Source organism: Podarcis tiliguerta (genome assembly GCF_965153285.1).
Source record: "Podarcis tiliguerta genome assembly, chromosome: 7".
Classification (NCBI taxonomy): domain Eukaryota; kingdom Metazoa; phylum Chordata; class Lepidosauria; order Squamata; family Lacertidae; genus Podarcis; species Podarcis tiliguerta.
Window position 1 is genome coordinate 86,824,967 of NC_139540.1, and position 22,766 is coordinate 86,847,732.

Below are 22,766 nucleotides of genomic sequence, written 5' to 3' on the forward strand. Positions count from 1 at the left end.
TGTAAATATATTTAAACTTGAGCTACAGATTATAGGAAAGAAAAGGATAAGAAAAATTAAAGTATGAAAACACCTATTATTCATAAGACTATCGAAGTATACTAAAGTATAATAAAGTCATATTTAAAGCTTTTCCAGAAGATTCATTTGACGCATCTGAATTTTTTTATTTCATGATGGATTCAATTCTCTTTTTTAAAAAAAATAGAGCATGTATACACTTCAGTCTTAATTATGCTGACAACAAAGCATCTAAAACCAACAGTATTGCCTTTTAATTAAAACGCGGCAACCTGGAACACGCGCCATTCAAATGCATAATCAAAAACCAGTCACCAATAAAACTTAGAAGCGTAACAAGCTGAAGCGACTTTCCAGCTGTCTTAATAGGACCCCCGCTTGTGATCGCTTTTCGAAGGGGGGAGAGCAAATCTCTCTCTTTGTGTGCAGCTTCTGTTTTCTTTGAAGGTGAATCATGCACTTCAAACAACAGGGTAACATTTTGAAAAAAAAATCTACAACAGATTGAAGTATCTCACATACAACTTTGTGAATTAAACAATCAATCAGCCAGGATGAAATGTCATTCCCTGTCACTCAGTTTAAAAACCAGTTTCCAGAGTTTCCTAGTATTTTTAAATATGAGAAAAGAGCTTAGTTTTATGTGACTCCTACCATCTGAACTGAAAAGTGTCATTATCATTGTTTGAAAGGTATGTCCTTGAGGACAATCCCAGCAGTCCTTTTCAGTTACACAGTGTAGTATCCAAGTTAACTGATCACCACATTGAGGAACCTGACATGGAAGGGCCCCAAAATGAAAATATATTTCAAATAACTTTGTGTCTTTAGGAATGAAAGTGAGCATGGCATTTTGCAAAATATACCTGATGACATTTTTATTTGCTTTCTGCTTTCAAAACCCATTCCAGACAGTACAAGCACTAGCCTCAGTGTTTGTGGGGTTGCTTCACTGTTATAGGCTGAACTCCTGGTGACTCTTGTTAATGAATAGGCTCCCAAACTTCCTATGAGAGGAGGCACACGCCTAGCACCTCTTCTAAAGGGACTGACTGATGCCATTCACGTCTCATTATGAACATGCTTATTCTGCACAGCACTTGGCTGTTGCCAGGGCTCTCTATTCCACACTGACACAGCAAGCCGCTGGTCCTGAACAGCAGGATGTTAGGCCTGAGTGGCCGTCTGGTGCACAGACTTTCTGTCTCTAAGCTGGCACGTGCTGGCGCAGCAGGAGAAGACCAAGGCGTGACAAATTACTGGAAGAGCTAAGCTAAACTTATGGCTGTAAACCACCTGAGCCTGTGGACCTCTGTGGACCTGCCATCCACTCTCAATTCCTCTTTGGCCCTTGTAGTGTGCAGTCTGCTCATGGGCTCAGTTCAACGGAGGCAGATAAACGGGAAATTCTTTTCATGCTGCGCCTAATAAAATCCCATGAAAAAGACTTCATATCCAGCATAATAAATGGAGGAAATGCTCATGTATAATTTAAACACTGCACCCTAAGGCTGCAAGACTGGCAAATTAATTCAAGTTGTAATAAAATTAATAATGTTAAAGCATATAAAAATGTTCATGAGTAAAAAAATGATGAGCAACTGCATCCCTTCCTGACAATATTTGGAAATCAACAAATTTGCTGAATACCTAGATGTTTGCTTACATTGATCCGTTTCTTTTACCATAAAGCAGAGATTTTCCAATTAAAAAGCAATTTGAATAAAGCCTTCCTGCACACCCACAAGGTAGGGAGCAACATGCAACAGCAATGCTCCCCAATTCCTCTTATTCCTCCTTTCTTTAACATGTTAATGTTTTATCCTGGTTTCTGACCATTCTGTGCCAGATAACTAGTCTTGTAGACATTTAGTAACTAAGAACACAGATAGTTTTATAGTGTTTTCTGCAACAGAGAGACAAACTAAGGTCTAATCTTTGCTAACTTTATTGATAATCATCACCCAATGAATACTACCCATGGTACTCACAGCAGTAATTTTTTTAGGTGGGTTGATGTCTGCTGGAATAAGAATAGCAACTATTTTCTCCGCTAAGCCACATGATGCCTAGAGGCACCCTTGTGATGAATACATAATTTTTTTACAGATTAGTGAGGAGAAAGTGAGACAAGGGTAATGGAAAGAGAAGAAAGTCATGCTGTGTGAGACAACATGAACTTTAGTCTACCCTTTAGTCTACCCTACCTGCCATTTAGCTATGAATACTGGAATTAACAAATCTGTTTAAAACAGGTAGTTTAAATATGTGATTGCAGTCACAAACTTCACAAAACTATGGTGGTTATATGAAAGGCAGAAAACTCAAAGAAGAATGATACCACATTAACCTGTAAAAATTAACATGATTTAAACAAAAGGTATTGGACAGACTGTGGACATTATTTCAACATAATTTTACAGCAATCAGAAGACTGCACCAAGCACTGTAAATAAATTCACCGTGTCATATTCTTAAAAAGTATCCTTCACAGGTTATTTAGATGTGAAACTTTGAATGCAAAGTACACAACCTTGGTTATGGTCCAGTAGCAACCACAACTGTGTAGTTTTAACTGAAAATCTTTTGGGGGAATTCTGTATGCACTTGGGGTAAGTGCAATTTGATAGTGCTTAACAGATAACAGAATAGTTTAATAACAATGCAAGAAGTAATGACTTGCTCTCTTTGTACCACATAATCATTCTGCAGTTTACATAAAGGAAAAATAAGATGGCTCTGCAATAGTTTTAGATTTGTCTTCTTTAGTTGCTTAATATTTTTCTAAGAAACTACCAACACAATCACTCTTTAGCCCCAACTTTAGATAACTTATCTGAAATAGGAAATTAAGAATGAGTTTGAGAGGTAAAGGTAACTCCCCCAAATTCCCCCCCTGCTCCATTCACACTTTCAGGTTTGGGTCAAAGTATATTAATGTCCTATATAGCATGCATTAAATTATTGCTAATAAACATCTTTGCCCACCCTTTCACTCACCCAAAGATCTCCATCTGATGACCAAAGAAGATACAATACAGGATATCAGTGATTAGGTCTCTCACTCTACTGCTTTAGTAGGTTGCTTTGAATATAGAGGAGTGGGACTCATAGAAGATATTTAACTATTCTTTTTATGTAAACTCTGCTGCTCAGGTGAAGCTGCTACTTACTATAGAGGGAGAAAAGATAGGTACAGTACCTGTGGCTCTATCTTTCCTATTCCTCGTGGAGCAAACAGCAACTTGGAGAAGGAGCAATTTAGATCAGGCAAACAATAAGGGAGCTAAAGGAACATTCTCTCCCATTGTTTCTCTGGTCTTCACATCAGCATTATTGCATAGCTTATTCTTATTCTTATTATTTAAAGCAGACTATCTTGATCATGGATCTTCCACAAAACTGCCAGTTTGGATCCAACCAACTTACTTTCCCAGAAATATAAGCACTCAGGAACCTCAGGTGCCTTTGGTGTTATGTACTAATAAGTCTTTAGATTTGTCATCTGGGCAGCCCAGGACCTCCATCCACATTGCCCAGCATGGGCGTAACTGGGGGGGGGGGGTTTAGGGGTGCAGCTGCCCCCCAAATCAATAAAAATACTTAACTGAGGTTCTGCCCCCCCACAAAAATCCTGGCTACACCCATTCTGCCCGGGCTTGCGCCATGGGGAGGTCACTTGGGTGCTGCTAACGCAGTAGTTGGACTTCACACCTGGAAGCTCACTCCATTGTCTCTCCAGACAGACAGATACCAACAACTGCTCAAAAGCATGCTGCACTAACACAGGATTTCCCCCAAGCTCCCCTTGTTCTTCGGTTTAAACAGCAAAAAGCCATTAGGGTTTTCCACAGTGGATCTCAGCCCAAAGAACTGCACCAGGCAATGTCTCTGCATAACTTTCACCAGCAATTTTTTGGGGGTGAAAGCTTCCCTTGATACTAATTATCTACAGTGGGCATTTGCTTTTATCTAATTTTGGTGTAGTTTGTGTTCTATTTTGTCTAATTTTAATATACGTTTATGTGACGGATATGTTTTATATTCAAATATTATCAATTTTAAAATGACTGGACTAATACAATAGTAATGTATTTGCTTTAGAAACTAAACCTTAACTGAACATGGAGGTGTGCTGCTGTACACATAGCCTTACCAGATTCTTCAGAGATGACTATTTTTCACTTCTGGCACCTCTCTTGAACAGTTTGTCCACTTGCCTAATGGTCTATTTTGAAATGCAAGAGAGGCCACATTACAGTAAAGCTTCCTCAACCAAGGGGAAAAAATATATACAGTTGTACCTTGAAAGTCAAACATTTTGGCTCCTGAACACTGCAAACCCGGAAGTGAGTGTTCTGGTTTGTGAAAATTCTTTGGAACCCAAATGTCCAATGCAGCTTACGCAGCTTCTGATTGGCTGCAGAAGCTTCCTGCACCCAATCGGTAGCTGCACCTTGGTTTCTGAACATTTTGGATAAATAGGTACCACTGTGGCGGGAAGCAAAACATCATGGTGTTCCGTTGTGCCAGAAGCGGTTAAGTCATGCTGGCCACATGACCCGGAAAACTGTCTGCAGACAAATGCCATCTCCCTCTGCCTAAAAGCAAGATGAGCGCCACAACCCCATAGTCAAGTTTGACTGGACTTACCCGTCCATTTTGGGGTAGGAAGGAAGGACAAAGACCCACAGAGGCCATAGGTACAAACCTCTATTTAATACTGAATAAAATACACGTAGTCCAACAATTTATGGAGTTGCCCCAAACAGTCCACGAGTGTGAAAAAGAGAAGACTGGACTCCGTAATGCTCCTATGATATACCCTCAATAAATATAATAGTTAAGTAGCCGATGGGGAGAGGTGTTCTTGAAGAAGCAGAGAATCACAAATCACTTGCCTGTTTTGCTGTCACACAAGCCTCCTGAAAAAAGCACTTGTGTATATCCACCCTCTAAATCTGAAGGGGGGACTTTCTTATGATGGTATTAATATCTCATAAACAACAGCTTGTTAAATTAAGCTTTGCTAAGATGCAACAGGAATTAATGAGTTTTCCAACACGTAAGGCGTATCAAGTGAGATCTTAATGTGACTTACAGTTTTCAATTAGGTAGCATGACTTGTGAAGTCTGCCATGGTAACTTCCCAGATATACAAGTACTAAAGAGGCTTTGGCACCTGTAATCTTTGCCTATGTGCAAAGCAGGTGTCGATTCTCATGCAAGGCTGAAAGGACACCATTGTCAGAAAAAGGCTGCATGCTCATTCCAAAGGTCCAGAATTAAAGCAAACTGAAGATAAATCAGTGCATGTACAGCCTACTGCTGGTCATGTTCTGCAATTATATAGTTTGTTATTTAATAACCTGCTAGGTGATAATTGAATGATAATTAATACATATAACAGAAACCAAACCTTACATCTTTGACTTTTAATTTTTCAACAGCCTTGCTGAAATACGTATTTTTCAAAATTCGCTAGCAAGTTAATGATCTTTCTAACAAGTTGATTATGTTTCATGCAGTTGCTTATTTGTCATTTGGAAGCATTACCAATATATTTTTCTTGACAGACTCCCAAGAAGAAAATATACTCCTCTATTCCAAAATACATCATTTGATTTTTAAAGGTGAACGAAACTGCTTTGTGGGCCAGAAAGGGCCAATGGACTCGCCATCTGTGAATTAGACAGTAACCAATTCAGGTTTGAAATCAAAGGATAGCTTTTAACCATTAGAAGGGCAAATATAAGAATGCCACTACGTTAAAGCCAGTTGGAGAAATTTGAGAGACCCTTGATTTTATATTTGAGTGCCACTGTTGTGACTCACTGTGAGTTGCCACCTCCCACTTCTCATTTTTAAATATTTGACTGATCATATCTAGGACCATGAAGGAATGTGCTCCCAGCTCAATCAACCTTGAGATTTTCTCTTCACCAGCAATAGCAGCAGAAAGCCTATATGCCAGACCTAACCTATTAGCAATTACACAAATATAAATATTGATGTAATGGGGTGTGTGAGATACTTGTGGTATCTAGACTGCTACCTAAAAATAAATCAGCTCTTGAGAATACAGATGTTTGCCAGCACAACCTTGGAACACTTGGCTAACCTATCTAAGCCATTTGGAGCTACTGATCTGTTGATGTTCTGTATAGCTTTTTCTGTTCAAATGTTGCTCTCTTTTACATTGCCTGGCTTGCATGGCTCACCAAGCTAAACGATGACAGTGTGGGTTTCTCCTGTGCATTTGTATTAGGCCATGGTTTGGTTTGCCTTAGCATGACATGTGAACAAGGCTGCTGCATCAACCAATGTAAAGTAGATGTTCAGGGACAGAGTTACTAAACTGAGGCACTGACTGAAGACAAGAATCACTTTTAGGGGGGAAGTCCTCAGCTTCTAGTCTCCTAGCCATACTGTGAACCCATGCTGTTTACGCCACAGTAACAATCAGAAAGGCCTGACAGAACACCTGGTCCTCTCAGAGTCTGTGTCTTTTTTGGCAGCTAACTGCAAAATTTTCCTACCAGGTGGTTACACTTCAATTACACTAGCTAGTCTTTCTAAAGTTAACAAGAACCGCATGAACATCTTTTATGCATTAAAACACAGTATGAATGTTGTTAATTGTTGCTTACTTTTATTTTGTTTAACTCATTTAAATTAAAATATTTCTTGATTGTAGCAGACATATATGTAGATAAAAATATAATCTGCACTGTTTCCACAATGATTTGATCCAACATGTTACGAGCTCAAAACATTAAAAACATTTCCTATTCTAATTTCTTATTTGCATTTGATTAAGCTCTCAACACATTTTATTTATTTGTAAAATAGATATCCCACCGTTTGTGACAAGCAATCACATTCACACAAAACAATACAAATCGGCACAGTAAGCTCAGTCAGCAAAATAATAAATTTTACACTCGTGGAATCTCCTGTCCCTATAATAAAAACGAGTGGCTCTATAGCTACTCACATCCCCATCAAAGGACTGGAGGAATATACTGATTTTCAGCTGGTGCCATGAGAACCAGCTCCTAGGGGCCAAGGTCCCTTCGACCCCCATAAAATATTAGAGGAGGCCAGCTCCCCCCTGATCAATTATGTGAGGCAGGGCTTACCTGGCCCCCCAATATTATATTCAAGTTGGCTCCCTGGGCTGGTGCTGAAAATTACAGTGCCCATACCAGCTGTACTTCAAGGGTGGAAGTACCTTCCACAGTTAGGATGTCAGCACTAAGAAGACTTTGGACTTCTGTTAGGGTTGAAGCAACATAAAGGGCCTGCCAACACGTCTTAACACGAGGCCAGGAGAGGCACTTCTTCAGATAACTAGATCCTAATTCATTCAGGGCTTTGTACAAAAGCACTAAAACCTTGAATTAAGCTCAGCAACATGTAGTTAGCCAATGCAAACTCTTCAGGACTATGGTTCCAAACAGCTGAACCAGCCAACAATTTGGCAGATGCATTTTGCAGCAGCTGCAGCCTCTAAGCAATAAGAACCAAAGAAAAGTCCTGCTGGAATAGGTCAGTGACCCAATCAGTCCGGCATCCTGTTTCACAGTGGCCAACCAGATGCCTATGGGAAGCACACAAGCAGGACATGATCCAGCAACTGCATGGCCTCACCTGGCTCAGAAGAGAGTGAGGAATAAAGGTGGGGGTCATCCACATACTGATGATGCTGCAATCAAATCCCCTAATCAGCATGTCCAGTGCCTTCATATAGTGGGGAACAAGATGGAGCACTCAGGGCCCCACAGCATAGGTGCCATGCAGGTGAACTGCAGGATCTCCCTGGACAGGGTCCCACAGGTAGGACTGGAGCCATCATATCACTGCATTTGCAGGTTCCAACCCCCGGAGGATACCATGGTAAATGGCATCAAAAACTGCTGAGAGAGCAAGGAAAATTTACAACCTTGCCCTGTCCTGATATTGGTTAACCAGGCCAACCAAAACTGGGCCTGAAATGGATATACATAATCTGCTTCTTCCAAGGGAGTCTGAAGCTCGATGGCTACCACCTCAAGTACCTTGCCACAAAAGGGGATATTTATGAGTGGGTGGTAGTTGTCACATACTTCTGGGTCCAGGAAGGACTTCATGAGGGGCTGTACCACCATCTCCTTCAAGGCAGAAGGAACTATCCCCTGCCATATTTACCACCTCCTGGACCCACCTAGTAAATCCTGTTTCTCTCAGAAGCCATGGTGTGCAAGAGTTTGAGGTTTTTTACAATCAAGTAGTGTAAAGGTAAAGGATGCCTAGACGGTTAAGTCCAGTCGAATTCAACTATGGGGTGTGGCACTAATCTCTGCTCTCAGGCCAAGGGAGCCAGCGTTTGTCCACAGACAGCTTTCCGGATTATGTGGCCAGCATGACCAAACCACTTCTGGCGCAACGGAACACCGTGACAGAAGCCAGAGCGCACGGAAACACCGCTTACCTTCCCACTGCAGCAGTACCTATTTATCTACTTGCGCTGGTATGCATTTGAACTGCTAGGTTGGCAGGAGCTGGGACAGAGCAAGGAGAGCTCACCCCGTCATGTGGATTCGAACTGCCAACCTTGCGATCAGCAAGCCCAAGAGGTTTGGTGATTTAGACCACAGCACCCCCTGTGTCCCTTTACTAAGCAGTGTACAAGTTTTAAGAAATAAAGAGTTGATTGCCCACATAGAATATCAAGAGTTGATTGCTACATAGAATATCAAGTTTTAGAACCTAGCTCACAAATCTTAACTCACTGTTTTCTGTTGCACAGTGGTGCTGAGTGGGTGCAATGTGAAGGCAAGAAGTGGTGTGCTGGAAGATGCTTCTCCATTCCACATCACATTTTGAGCTGCCAGGCCACCCATATCATGCTATCCCCACATCTCAGGTTCTCAAGCAAACTCAGGTATCTTGTAGGATACCTATTGGTGGAAATCTCAACATGGCAGTGAATGATTATTATTTTTTCATTCTTCAGGTTGTTGTTACAAATCCAGAATAAGAAATCTAAACTCTCACGTCATTCAATCTTACTGTAGTGCCACACAAAACCTATGTGGTGACCAAGCACCCAGTGAAGGGTGCTAGGAGAGAGCTCACACCCAGCTTTTAACCGATTGATACAATCGATAATAACATCCTTCTGGCCTGTCTAGAGGAGCTGGGGGTGCTGTTATACAGTGGTTCTGCTCCTTCCTCCTGGGCCATGTCCAGAAAGTGGTGTTGGGGGATGAGTGTTCAGACCCCTGGGCTCTCACTTGTGGAGTGCCTCAGGGTTCCGTCCTCTCCCCCATGCTTTTTAACATCTACACGAAGCCACTGGGAGAGATCATCAGGGGGTTTGGGCTGGGTGTCCATCAATATGCGGATGATACCCAGCTCTACCTCTCTTTTAAATCGGAACCAGTGAAGGCAGTGAAGGTCCTGTGTGAGTGTCTGGAGGCGGTTGGAGGATGGATGGCTGCTAGTGGATTGAGGTTGAATCCTGACAAGACAGAAGTAATGTTCTTGGGGATCAGGGGGCCGGCTGGTGTGGAGGACTACCTGGTCCTGAATGGGGTAACTGTGCCCCTGAAGGACCAGGTGCGCAGCCTGGGAGTCATTTTGGGCTCACAGCTGTCCATGGAGGCGCAGGTCAATTCTGTGTCCAGGGCAGCTGTCTCCCAGCTCCATCTGGTACGCAGGCTGAGACCCCATCTGTCTTCAGACTGTCTCACCAGAGTAGTGCATGCTCTAGTTATCTCCCGCTTGGACTACTGCAATGCTTGGACTACTGCAATGCACTCTACGTGGGGCTACCTTTGAAGGTTTCCTGGAAACTACAACTAATCCAGAATGCGGCAGCTAGACTGGTGGCTGGGAGCGGCTGCCAAGACCATATAAGACCTACATTGGCTCCCAGTATGTTTCCGAGCACCATTCAAAGTGTTGGTGCTGACCTTTAAAGCCCTAAATGGCCTCAGCCCAGTATACCTGAAGGAGCATCTCCACCCCCATCGTTCTGCCCAGACACTGAGGTCCAGCTCCGAGGGCCTTCTGGCAGTTCCCTCACTGCAAGAAGCAAAGCTACAGGGAACCAGGCAGAAGGCCTTCTCGGTAGTGGCGCCCATCCTGTGGAACGCCTTCCCATCAGATGTAAAAGAAATAAACCTGACATTTAGACGACATCTGAAGGCAGCCCTATTTAGGGAAGTTTTTAACATGTGACATTTCAATGTATTTTTAATCTTTTTTGGAAGCTGCCCAGAGTGGCTGGGGAAACCCAGCCAGATGGGTGGGGTACAAATAATAAAATGTTGTTGTTGTTGTTGTTATTCTGCCAGCTACTGATGTAAGTAAACGATTAGGCAACAAATATGCTCAAGGATGTGAAAAGATTGACAATCTTTCATCTAACCTGTGCACCACACTGTGACTTTTCATAACTAAAGGAACAGGCATTGTGTATAGCATCTACTACAGCACTGGGCTTCAGCTGATGGGTTACTGCCTAATTCCAGGTCACAACAGGACCACTGCCACCATGCAAATACATGATAAAATATTAAGAAATGAGTCCCCTAAAACATGTTTCGGTCTGAAAAGGTTAGAGATACTTGCACTGTTCACCTGGAAGGCACCACATTGACCGTCCCTTTTGTAAATTATAGCATTTTACGATTCCTTGGACATTTTTTTAATGGACACAGCTGTAACAATGTATTGAATGAGGCAATACACAGAACTGGGGGAAACCATAGATACTTCCATGCTCTGCTACAGTATTAAGCCTCAACGTTGCTCCCAACGTTTAATTTAACAAAAGTTCCAGGTGTTCTTTGATAGGCATCTTCTTGGTTTGGTGATTATTTGATGCCACCATATTTCAAGATTAACTATGACCACTTGTTTATATTCCTTCAAGCTGAAGCAAGATTTGACTACAGAGCTAGTAGAATGTGCATATATGAAGCAGACAATCTTCAGAGCAAAACAATGACCAGCACTTTTGAATGAAAGGAATGAAAATGAACATTAGCACATCAAAGGCACTCTTCTGTAAAAAATGGCACAGCATACACTTTAATCTTTTTGACAATCTATTCATGAACTGAACTGAATTCCATTTCCGACACAAATGAGAATGCGCAGCACAAGGACATCTTTGCCAACAATAAAATAAACGCCATGCAGAGAGATGGTGCTGCAGTCTTTCAACTACTCAAACAAATTGGCAGTCATTTTAAACTAAAAATACAGTGTCAGAAATTTAAGTTTTCATAATAAAAAAATTACACCAAAATAGTTGCTGGTTATATATAATGTTTGAGGCTGCACTGTTTCTTATGCAGGGCCCCCAATTCAAGGAATCAAGGGGTCAGAAGAAAGCTTTCCTCTCTTGTTTTATGTGTGCCTAATGTTATCATGGGATGCGGGTGGTGCTGTGGTCTAAACCACTGAGCCTAGGGCTTGCCAACTGAAAGGCCGGTGGTTCGAATCCCCGCGACGGGGTGAGCTCCTGTTGTTCAGTCCCTGCTCCTGCCAACCTAGAAGTTCGAAAGCAGCCCAGTACGAGTAGATAAATAGGTACCGCTGTGGCGGGAAGGTAAACGGCATTTCCGTGCACTGCTCTGGTTCGCCAGAAGCTGCTTAGTCCTGCTGGCCACATGACCCGGAAGTTGTACGCCAGCTCCCTCAGCCAATAAAGTGAGATGAGCGCCACAACCCCAGAGTCGGTCACGACTGGACCTATCGGTCGGGTCCCTTTACCCTTTACCTTTAATGTTATCAATGCTAATTAAGGTAAAGGTAAAGGTATCCCTGCCCGTATGGGCCAGTCTTGACAGACTCTAGGGTTGTGCGCCCATCTCACTCAAGAGGCCGGGGGCCAGCGCTGTCCAGAGACACTTCCGGGTCATGTGGCCAGCGTGACAAAGCTGCTCTGGTGAGCCAGAGCCGCACACGGAAATGCCGTTTACCTTCCCGCTAGTAAGCGGTCCCTATTTATCTACTTGCACCCGGGAGTGCTTTCGAACTGCTAGGTGGACAGGAGCTGGGACCGAGCAACGGGAGCTCACCCCGCCGCGGGGATTCGAACCGCCGACCTTTCGATCGGCAAGCCCTAGGCGCTGAGGCTTTTACCCACAGCGCCACCCGCGTCCGTTCAATGCTAATTAGCACTTCTATATCATAGGTGCTGGATGCACCCAACCCTACAAACCCAGCCAGATGGGCAGGATGTAAATTTAAAAATTATTATATAATTATTACATTTAAGATCTTATTGGTGGGAAAGTGCATTAATGCTCAACAGAGACAAAAGTGTGCTGAGGAATGCTGGTAAGGAGGCATGGAGACAGTAGGTGGTGATGGTGTGGACTCTGGATCCAAAGCAGGGTTAGATTTCTACTTTTTATTGGGGGGGGGGAGCAGCAGCCCATTGAATCACAGAATGGTTTGCCTCTTACTCTTGCGGACAAATGGCAGGCTTGGGCTGTGCTGCTGTTTTCAAGATCCAAGATGCAGCGAGAAGGTGAAGGAGTCTGCCTTCCGATGCCTGGGAGAGGAGTGCTGTGCTGGTGTGAAGCAAAACACATACACATAGGGGCAAATGATCATTGCAGCAAGGAAAAGCCTTGCAATGTGCCACATCCATGAGGGATGATTCTACCTGACATCTGCATAACCCTGATTTCCCCGCCTCTTTCCCCTCCTGAACGCGGGAGGAGGTTGCTCTTTCGCCTGCGCTGGAGAGGCTCTCGCTGCCCTTCTCCCACCGAATCACCTTCCCCGTGGAAGCAGTTCCTTTCTCTCTCAGCGTTTCCCTTTCTGCTTCTCTCTCTTGTTCTCCGACACCTGTGAGAGGAGCACTGGTGGGGCCGCAATGGGGAGCACTTGCATGGGGGCGCCTGCTTTGCGCCCCCTCAAAAGCCCAAGCCTGGGACCGCGGCCCCTCTGGCACCCCCCACGCTATACCCCTGGTCTTACTGCCAGGAAAGTACATTATAAAAGTGTGTTGTGGGTCTTAAAATGCTGAAGAAGACTGGGCCAAAGTCTTCATTTAAAACCACATATCAAACACCAATAGTGCTATATCTAAAAAAGGAAAACGTCTCAAAATGAAAATTCTATGTTCAGTTAACCTCATTGTTCAAATACAGATTCAGCAACAGGACTAGAAAGTACATTGGGGAAGCAATCCTATGATTGAAGCCAGAGTAAAGCATGCTGGTGTAAATTTAGCCAGCATAAAGTTACCAACAGAGCCAAACTCTGTTTAGCAGTGAGGCTGTTGTTGTTGTTGTTGTGTACTCGTCAAAATATCACAGGCCATAGATTATTTAAGAGCCATAGGCCTAGGTAAAGAGGAATGTTTTTGCCTGGTACCTAAAGACATGTAATGATGGTGCCAGGCGAGTCTCTCTAGGAAGAGCATTCCACAATCGGAGCCACCACAGAAAAGGCATGTTCTCTTGTTGTCACCCTCCAAACTTTTCGGGGATAGTCAAAAGGGAGGAGATCAAACTATGTCAATATGCCCCAACTGGGCCAAAGGCTAAATATCAGGTGACTGCTGACTGAGTCATCCCAAGTCCAGCAGAGGGAAAACAATCCTTTAAAATAGTGCTTGTTTGAGTTACACTGCCCTTCTTGCTGGCTTAATTTATGCCAGGTTAATTTATGCCGAGTTGAGGGGTCCTAGGATCCATCCTAACTTCACCTTCTCTGGTGGAGCCCAACAACAGCTGGAGGGCACCATGTTGGAGAAGGCTGGCCAAGCTTCTATGCATAAACAGTTAATTTTTAAACTCCTGTGTAAATTTGTGATGGCCATAATCACAACATATCTGTATTTATATTTGGGGCATTGTTAAAATTTGTTATTGCTGTTTTTATACATTAATTTTATTTTTTATTATACTCATACTGAAATTTTGTACTGCTATATTGACACAATTTGTATGTTTATTAATTTGCTATGTTTTCTGTTTTTTCCCTCCCTCGTATTGTGGCTTGCTTTGAATGCGAGTGTTTATGGGTAAGTGACATATACAATCTAATCTCAATGGAATTGAATTGATACAGAAAATTATTTATTTTTGACTGTTATGCTGAATTGGCAATTCTTCTATTTGGCTATTTGGGTCAGAGAAGAAACTTTCTTCATAGGAAAGTCATGCACAATCGCTGCCCTAGAAATGTCTTGAGATGAAAAGCTCTTGCTTGGTGGGGAAAAGCCTGCTTGGGGCCGTGGTTCTGGGAGGACGGAGGATTCTCTCCCCCCCCCCCCCCCGGTTTTGGTATACACAATTCTTTGTGTATATGCAGAACCCTTGGAACTGAACCCTTGCATAAGATCTGATTGTACTGCATATACAGGGGGGAAATACTAATAATGTAGATTTGAAAATAACCAATTCTCCAATCCTAGCAGGAACCAGAGCTACCTTCTGACAATAATCTCATACTAGAAGAATACCTGGATAAGGAAATATTTTAAATTTTAGTGATGTTGTCAAGTCTCCTTTATCAGTATTGACAGTTCTCTCAGGTATTGACACAGCACTGTATTTTTTAAAAAATGTACATGGTGTAACTGGCAGATCCACATTATAACTACAGTGAATATGCGATGTTCTTTGCTTCAACAACATTGCTTTGTGTGTGGAAGGGGGAGCAGGAGGTGAGAAAGAATACTAATACCAAAAAATTGTTTTAAACTTGTACAAATTGTTGGCATTGAAGTCCTATTCAACAATTGGAAAATTACTACATGTCTTTTATAGGGCAAAGAACACATTAAGAGTTCATTAATTAAACAGTGCTTGTGGAACAGATGGAATGGCTATCTGGGTTCTAATTACTGTAAGTTGTACAGAGGTTTGCAGTCCTTAATGAGCTCAATAAAATGAATGATTACACATCAATCACAATTAGAGATACCTATAAGATGGGTTGAATAATCATTGTAATATGTCAAGCATGGTAAAACAAAGAACAACAGGCAACGCAAAACATAATTAAGAATAAATAGTCCATCCCAACCTCTGGGGGAAAAGTGACGTATTTGCACAACTTCTTACCATTCATGTAAAGTCAAGGGGTGGTATTCAATTTTTTTAAAAATCAGAGTACACTCATTAAAACAAACAAGCCTAATATAAGCATGCCTATTAATTTCAATGGTTCTAGTATGAGCAAAACTGATAATATAGCTCTACATTATCTCCTTCAAAAGAATAGGCAGCAACTTTTCCCTCCTCAGTGCATTTACATAGCTGAGGCACTTCTGGAATTTCAGCATCCCAGGCACTTGCCAAGTTTGTATATGTGGGGTGGACCTGCTTTCCTGGCAAGGGGACGATTATGCCTCTATGACTTCCTCCCCATGGTCTGGATGTCTTGTTAGCTGCAGTGACACCAAGGGTTTGTGCTATTGCAGTAAAGACTGCCCATTTAAAAAGGTGGCTGGGTATAAGCACACATACCCAGCTGGAAACTTCATTTGCAGAAACTCACTCTTATTAAAGATAGTTTGTGGGAAAGTGGTTTCCAAAGTATTATAATGACATAAATCCACTTCTGCTACTCACAATGGAGCAATGCTAGTCAACTATATGTAAATCTCTAATATAACTGTGTGATTTAGATTTTTTTTAAAATTACACTTTCCTTTTGAGTAAATTTTTCACTTTTCACTTAGTCAGATGTACAGTCAAATCTTTCACATTTGGCCAAGAAGTTCACTCTTTACATTTGCAAAGATTTGTGATTAAAGCAGAAGCTTTTTAGCCTGAGGGGTTAAAAGTGTGGGTGTGGAAGTGTGCTTTTGTTAGAAAAATTAGCAATGCCATGAGTCATTGTGCATTAGCGGCAGAATAGTTTTGCATCTTGTATGAACCCAGACACCATATGCCATGCGAGGACCTATTACTTTATTCGGTGCCATTGCTGACAGGCAGACACGTGGATATCCCCAATGGAAAGACTGTCTCTTCTCTGCGGTGAGTACAGGAACCCAGTGATCTGAACACATCAGACATTGTAACTAGCAGCAGGAACAGCTGGTAAGCTAGGAAGAAGCAATGGCAATACAGAGCTAGAATGTTAATGAGAATGTGTGAGCTAAACCCCAGTGCAAGCCTCAAAGGAGCGGGGTGGGGGACATTAAAAAACACTTTATTTTATGCAGTTCATGAAGCCCAACATTTGGGATTTTTCTTCCTGAAATCATAAATACTGAATCTGAGTTAAGCATTAGTTCACACAACTAAGAAACTGATAAATATTGTTCAAGAAGCTCAGAATTTGTTCCTGTCATCCTATTGAAAGCATATTAACCTTAACTTCTTTCATTTTCCAAGTAAAATAAAATAAAATGGTACATTCCTGAGTCAGTAAAGCCTTAGCCAAGGCTTAGATTGAAGCAGATGCATGTCTTGCTTGTTTCAACATCACAGTTATAATTACTTAAGCTAGATCAAGTAAACATTTTAATGCAAAAAGCAAACAAAACTCATAACATGACAATGAAAGGACTAATGCATATAGAAGTAAATGCATTGCAATTTTTCACAATTGACTGCATTTTAACACAACAGGATTATAATGATTAGTCATTTAGTAGTAGCATCAACAATGCCATATATGCTGAAAAGGGTTAAAAAGTCAAACATTTTACATGAATTTCATGTAAAATTCAAATTAAAAAGTCAAACATTTTACATGAATTTCATTCTATCCTAAACATGCATAATCTGGACTTTGGATTTTGACAAAATGTGAAGACATTTTACCTGACAAGATCTTTGTATGCTTTTTATTATGTTTACTATGCTTTCACTGAAACTCAATGTTTTGAAGGAATGAAAAACTTCATTATTATAAAACCTGAGAAATCTACATTGCCTTTACTCCCAAGAAGGCAAAATAAGATTGCTGCTATAAAGAATACAGTAGCAAGAATGCATACTATACAAGCAACCTCATTTCAACACAAGCTGATGCTAGTTTAGTATGGAAAAATTATACGCTCAACCCAAACAATATTTCTCAAACTGTGCACTCATTTTCTCATTTGATACTTTAATTGAACAGTAAATTGGTCAGTGGGTGGTCACTTTTGAACCAGAATGAAAATAAATGTAGACACTATGCAGTATAAGGAAATATGCAGTAAATATATTAGCAAAGAACACAAAAATGTTGTTGTTTTTAAAAGTTTGTTTCTTCACTTAAGCTTTGAGAATTCACATTTAATTGTTCTTATAATAACTCTTACATTAACAAGTACTGGTGCAGGTTTGGGCTACAGCATATGTGTTTCAGCTGAGCTGCAGTAGAGCACTTTCACAAATATTTCTCACACTGAAAAATATATTTCACCTTGGGGATTTTTCATTAATTCAGGAAATTCCCACATTATGAATTAGCTTATTTTGCTATTAATGATGTAATCACATAGCCAAATCAGCTGCATACTAAGTGTCCTGACTACATCCTGTTGAGCGTGTGATTATTGACAGAGTAGAATAGTAAGTGAAACTATACCTAAAAAGAAGGCAGCCTAAAAATGAAACAAAATGGCATTGAAACAGCAGCAGATGACAGAAAACCGTGAACATTTACTCAGTTTAGAGTTTTTTTGTAGAAATACGTTTTGATTTAAAAAGTCAGAAAAGGAGAACAGCTAGCAAAACCCTAATTAATATGCTCTCAACAGGAGGGTATATCTTATGCTGAAACATTCTCTCTGGTAATCTAAATGGAAGGAGAGACAGCTCAATGATAACCATAGTTTGGTGAGGATTGTAAGTGCCAGGGCACCTAGAAAGTTGAAGAGAAGGAACTGAAGAAATTATTGAATAGAAAAGGGCTAATTACTATTTATTCATAATTAAGCTCCCTAGCAAAATGCCTGCAAGTATTTTCTCCTTGTAAAATAAACATTTGTGGTTTTATCTCAATATTATGTTAGATTAATGTACATATTTAAATAAAAGGAACAGACATTTTATTCTGCTAATTTGGTTTGATGGTTCATACTTGTCTAGAAACCATGTGCCCTGGACCACTTGAAGACTGGCTAGCATCCATGAAGATTTTCTTCTCTAATTCTTAGAGGACTACCCTCAGTTTGACAACCCATCAGCTTGAAACCTCACTTGCTTTGTTTGGATAAGTATGCCGGTGGAACTTTACAGTCGTGTGACCCCAGCATAGGCCAGTAGAATTGTAGTGGCCAGACTAAGAACTGGAGTTCACTGGAGACAGAACTGACCATGCAGAACATCAGGGTATCCAAAAGCTCTGAGAACAAATTCAGAAGCTTGCCTGATTTGCTGGATCAGCTCAGCATGTTCTGCCTGCCTAGCCTCCATTCAGGCAAGGAAGAGGCATTATCAGAGTTCAAGGACACATTCCAGCTAGGCAAAAACTCTCAAAAGAGGATGCAGAGCAGGGCCAGTGGCTGGGGAGGGGCTGGGGCTTGAGTAGCGTCCCAAAGGTCTGACAGAGAGGCTTGGAGGGCTGCATTTCACCTCTGGGGCTTGAGGTTCCCCATCTCTGCTTTAATCCTTTGCCTCCCATTGTAGTCCCAATCTGAATCCACCCACCCTGGCGTCTGCATTTTGGAAGGGTAAAATGTTCCCGATACTTTTCCTAATGCAGATTGCAGGTGTGAAGCCACAATCCAGGTCTGGATTTCACTGGAAGAAAAGGGTTAAAGCCCTCTAACTCCCATGACAGGTTCCCAGTCCAGATCAGGAGGCAATCTGCAGCAATTTATGAAATAAAGATCTTACACATAATCATATATTGCTTTACTCTGGCTTTGCGGGATCATAGCTGGCTCAGCCCCTCTCTGCCCTGTTTCATTGAAGTCTCAAATTTCAGTGATGCCCTGCGCAATGCCAAAATTTGGTGCCCCCCCACCTTTCATTCTACATCACAGTTGGGGTGCCTCCTGAGGCTCCATGCCCAGTGCAACCAAACCGGTTGCGCTTCCCTAAATCTGCCTCTGCCTGTTTCAGGGCTTTTGGTGGGCTTCTGCTAGCAGGTACCCCAAGGAAGCGCTCCACCCACCTGCACATTCAACACTGCAGATGGAGGATACCTCTGCCCAATCAACACATTCCTTCCACCCCAAGTCCAGCACAAAGAGTATCTGGATTGCAGAGGAGTTTCAAGAAAAGAGATTAATATGGCAGGAGAATTACTTGTATGAAACTGAACTTTCTTTCATGGATCAGAAGGTATGTATATATATACATGAACAAAACAGCACTTCCAAGAGTCTACTAATACAGTTGAACCTATTGGGTGGCTTTCCTCCATATTTTTTTGTTCATCAGTTCTCTTTAAATGAGGGGGTTGCTAATTATTGTGGGAGGGTCAGCAGCATTAAAAGTGATTTTTAAAATTCACAGTAAAGATTATGAGAAGCAAACACACAAGAGTGAATGTTTTAAGCCTGACTTAGAAGTTCATCTGAGATTTCAAGGTCTAAACAGGAACAGTACCTAAAACAAGTGCAGATAATTTACAGAGGATTTAATTGCCTACCTATTGCAGGGGTATACGAAGGCCTTCTATGAAATGTAATAATTCTTTGCAAATCTACAGGCCATACACAGAAAAATCCAATGTTAATACCACCCTAAAAGCTTCACATGTCATTACAGGCTGGAACAGATTACAGCTATTGATTGCTGCCTGGAGAATGTTCTCGCTGTGAGAACGGAAGGCGAGCAGCAGTGACAGACAGCTCAGCTATTGATCTACTCCAGCAGGGAAACTGCACTTCAAAATGAAGGTCAGTATTCCTTTATGCCACCAATTAGACCTACTATAATGTTCATCAGGACACTACGGAGATCGGTGAGATTGTTACAAACAATTCTGAGTCATATTTTATTTCCAACATGCATAGTTTCTGACAACAACTGACTGAAAACTACAGAAGGCAAATTATACTCCCCCAATGACGGCAGAACTGATAATCTTGGAAGGGAAAAATGCCATGTCCCATAAACTGAATGGGAAAAAGTGATTGCAATTATATATATATATATTCAAGACAAAATTACATGAAAGTATAAGGGTGAAATCCAATGCTGACGTTCTGGTTATGGAACAGTTTTTGATCCAGTGGAAAAATCTGGAAACGGAAGAGAAGGGGAGGCAATTTTCACCAGTTTTCTCTTTCCCCTGCAGCTCTAATTCCATGCCACCTTCCATGTTGCTGTGGAGAGTCCCTCAACACTCTCCTCAACACTCTGCAGCATTTTTTCAGGTGGTGTAGGGGGACTCAGTGAAAACTGTCTCCGCTTCTCTTATGTTAGCAGAGCAAAAGCAGCTCCGCAAGTGGCACCATACTATTGGATGCTTTTTTCTCAAAAGAGATCCTGAGGCATCAATAACAAAAAACAAAAATGTAGCTCAACAATGTATTGTATAATTCATGTTTCAGAATCTCTCAATCAATAAGAATCTAGGCATACAAAGGTGTCTCAAGCTCATCTATTTATTTCGAGTATGGAAGAAGTGGAAATGCTCAAGGAAACCAACTGGTCCATGTAATGTTTTCTTTCATAATGAACAAAATAATATTTCAGTGCCATTTTAAATATGATTACTGCTTCTCCCTTTGTTATTTATAATACTTTCACCTATCACATATTCAAAAAACCAAACTCAGGTGGTGAGTGTAAACAGGATTGTAGTTAAAATGGGGACACTGAGAAATAAGAGGAAGAAATCAGTTTGATTGAGGAGGGAACCCCAAGGCTTTCAGAAACTTGAATGAATAAATTAAAATGAACCTTAAAATATTGCCCACTAACAAGCAGATTTAGGGGAGCACACCCGGTTCACCCACAATGGGCAATGAGTTGAGAAGGCACTGTAGGAGGCGCTGCAACAATGATGAATGGAAAGCGAGAGGCGGTGGCGGCAGGGGTTTTAGCGTTGAACAGTGCACTGCTGAAATGTCAAAAGTCCTCTACTGCCACTAAAACAACCGAGCAAAATCTATTCCCTACCTAGGTAAAAAAACACAACAACAGTAAAGGACCCCTGGATGGTTAAGTCCAGTCAAAGGCGACTATGAGGTTGTGGCACTCATCTCGCTTTCCGGCTGAGGGAGCCACCGTTAGTCCACAGACAGCTTTCTGGGTCATGTGGCCAGCATGGCTAAACCACTTATGGCGTAACAGAACATCGTGACGGAAGCCAGAGCGCACGGAAACGCTGTTTACCTTCCTGCTGCAGCGATACCTGTTTATCTACTTGTGCTGGTATGCATTTGAACTGCTAGGTTGGCAGGTGCTGGGACAGAGCAATGGAAGCTCACCCCGTTACAGGGATTCAAGCCACTGACCTTCCGTTTAGGCCACAGTGCCACCTGCATCCCTACCTATACCTGTACCAGACTGATTTTGTGGCACCCATGTCAGTTTCATCCAGGAATAACTGGAGCTGAACAGCCACCCCCACCCCTCTTCGGAGACCTTGTTTAGCTAGGTGCAGACTGATAAATGCCCAGATCAGACAGTTCAAGTAAAGGAAACATCAAGATAGTCCTGTCCACAGCCTTCTGAGAACATTAGAAGCCCATTCTCTCCTTCAATGAGTAATTTCTAATGGATCTGATGGCAGTGCTTCATTCTCCCCTCCCCGCTCTCTATTTCAAGCTGCCACCATCCACAATGGGCAAGAATCCAGAAGACTGCTGCAGTAGTCTATGAACTTTGTCTATATCTCCAGGCTGCAATAACAGAAACTCACCCAAGCAGTAGCCAGCGGCCATAGATAGTTCAAGTACAAATATTGTCAAGGAGGACTTCAAATTCAACTGGATATTAGAAATTTTGTGATCTAAACCAGCCATGTACGACAGGTTATTAGGAGGTTGATAATCACCTGGTTTTGCTGCCTAGCTGGGACTGCAAAAGCAGACAGGTTATCAAGCATCCTTCAGGCCACAATATGTGACTTAGGGGCTGTGCAACAGGCTGCATGTTGTGCAGGTCTATTTTAGCTATTTTGTAAATAGGCCTAGGTGAGTCAAGCAGGCTAAGAAGAAAGCTTCTAAAATCAGCGTGCCAAGTGATATATACTGTATTGGCCCAAATATAAGCAGCACTTTTTTTCCAAATTCCGACTATAAAAAGTTAAAGTGCGGCTTAAATTTGTGACCTTACAAAAATGGACTTTTACGATATCGCTGCTGAAACAGACATATGGTAAAACGGGAAAAAATATTTTATTGCCAATTTAGTGATTGTACGGTATCTTTTGTGGGCTTGGAAGATCAAAGGCTTAAATTGGCTCCGTTACAATTCTACCAACCGCAGCGATTGAAATTTTTCTGGTCACTTTTAGCAAAATAGTCTCTACCATAAAATGAAATCTGCATTGCTATTCTGAGAATTCTGAAAGTTCTCTCTAATATACAAATGCCAATATCCACGCTGCATTCCCAATTTAGAAGGAAAGATCCAGAAGCTGCTCTCCTGACCGGGAAGGGTTGGGGTGGCAGTGAGGTTGGTGGGGCACTGCACTGCACCCCCCCCCAGCCCTGCCCAATTTCTGGAAGGAGGCTCTGCTCTCCACAGGGGCTGATACTGGAAATGTTGCAAAGTGAAATGCATCCTTACATTCTTTATTCATCAGATTAGTTCAAAAATCAAACATGAATAATTCTAAAAATGTTGCTTTTGCTCAACGTAAGAAAAATCCTGTTG

The 22,766-nt window shown here is 41.8% G+C and overlaps 1 protein-coding gene and 1 long non-coding RNA gene across 15 annotated transcripts in view; one reads left to right on the top strand and one right to left on the bottom strand.

The window, feature by feature from the left end:
- Positions 1–22,766, bottom strand: part of RALGAPA2 (Ral GTPase activating protein catalytic subunit alpha 2) — a 174,459-nt gene that overhangs the window by 26,782 nt on the left and 124,911 nt on the right. The window contains exons 39-40 of one of the 14 annotated variants that reach the window (XR_014513120.1): positions 19,585–19,638; positions 13,925–16,120 (exon numbers count right to left, since the gene is read on the bottom strand). The exons of the other annotated variants lie outside the window; for them this stretch is intronic. The gene's annotated coding sequence lies outside the window, so the exon portion shown is untranslated. Of the gene's footprint in view, positions 1–13,924; positions 16,121–19,584; positions 19,639–22,766 lie in introns of those variants that run through there. 14 annotated transcript variants of the gene reach the window in all.
- Positions 13,925–22,615, top strand: LOC310681268. Its single transcript, XR_014513188.1, has 3 exons — positions 13,925–16,688; positions 16,734–19,834; positions 21,714–22,615. It is a non-coding gene; the product is annotated as an uncharacterized lncRNA (long non-coding RNA).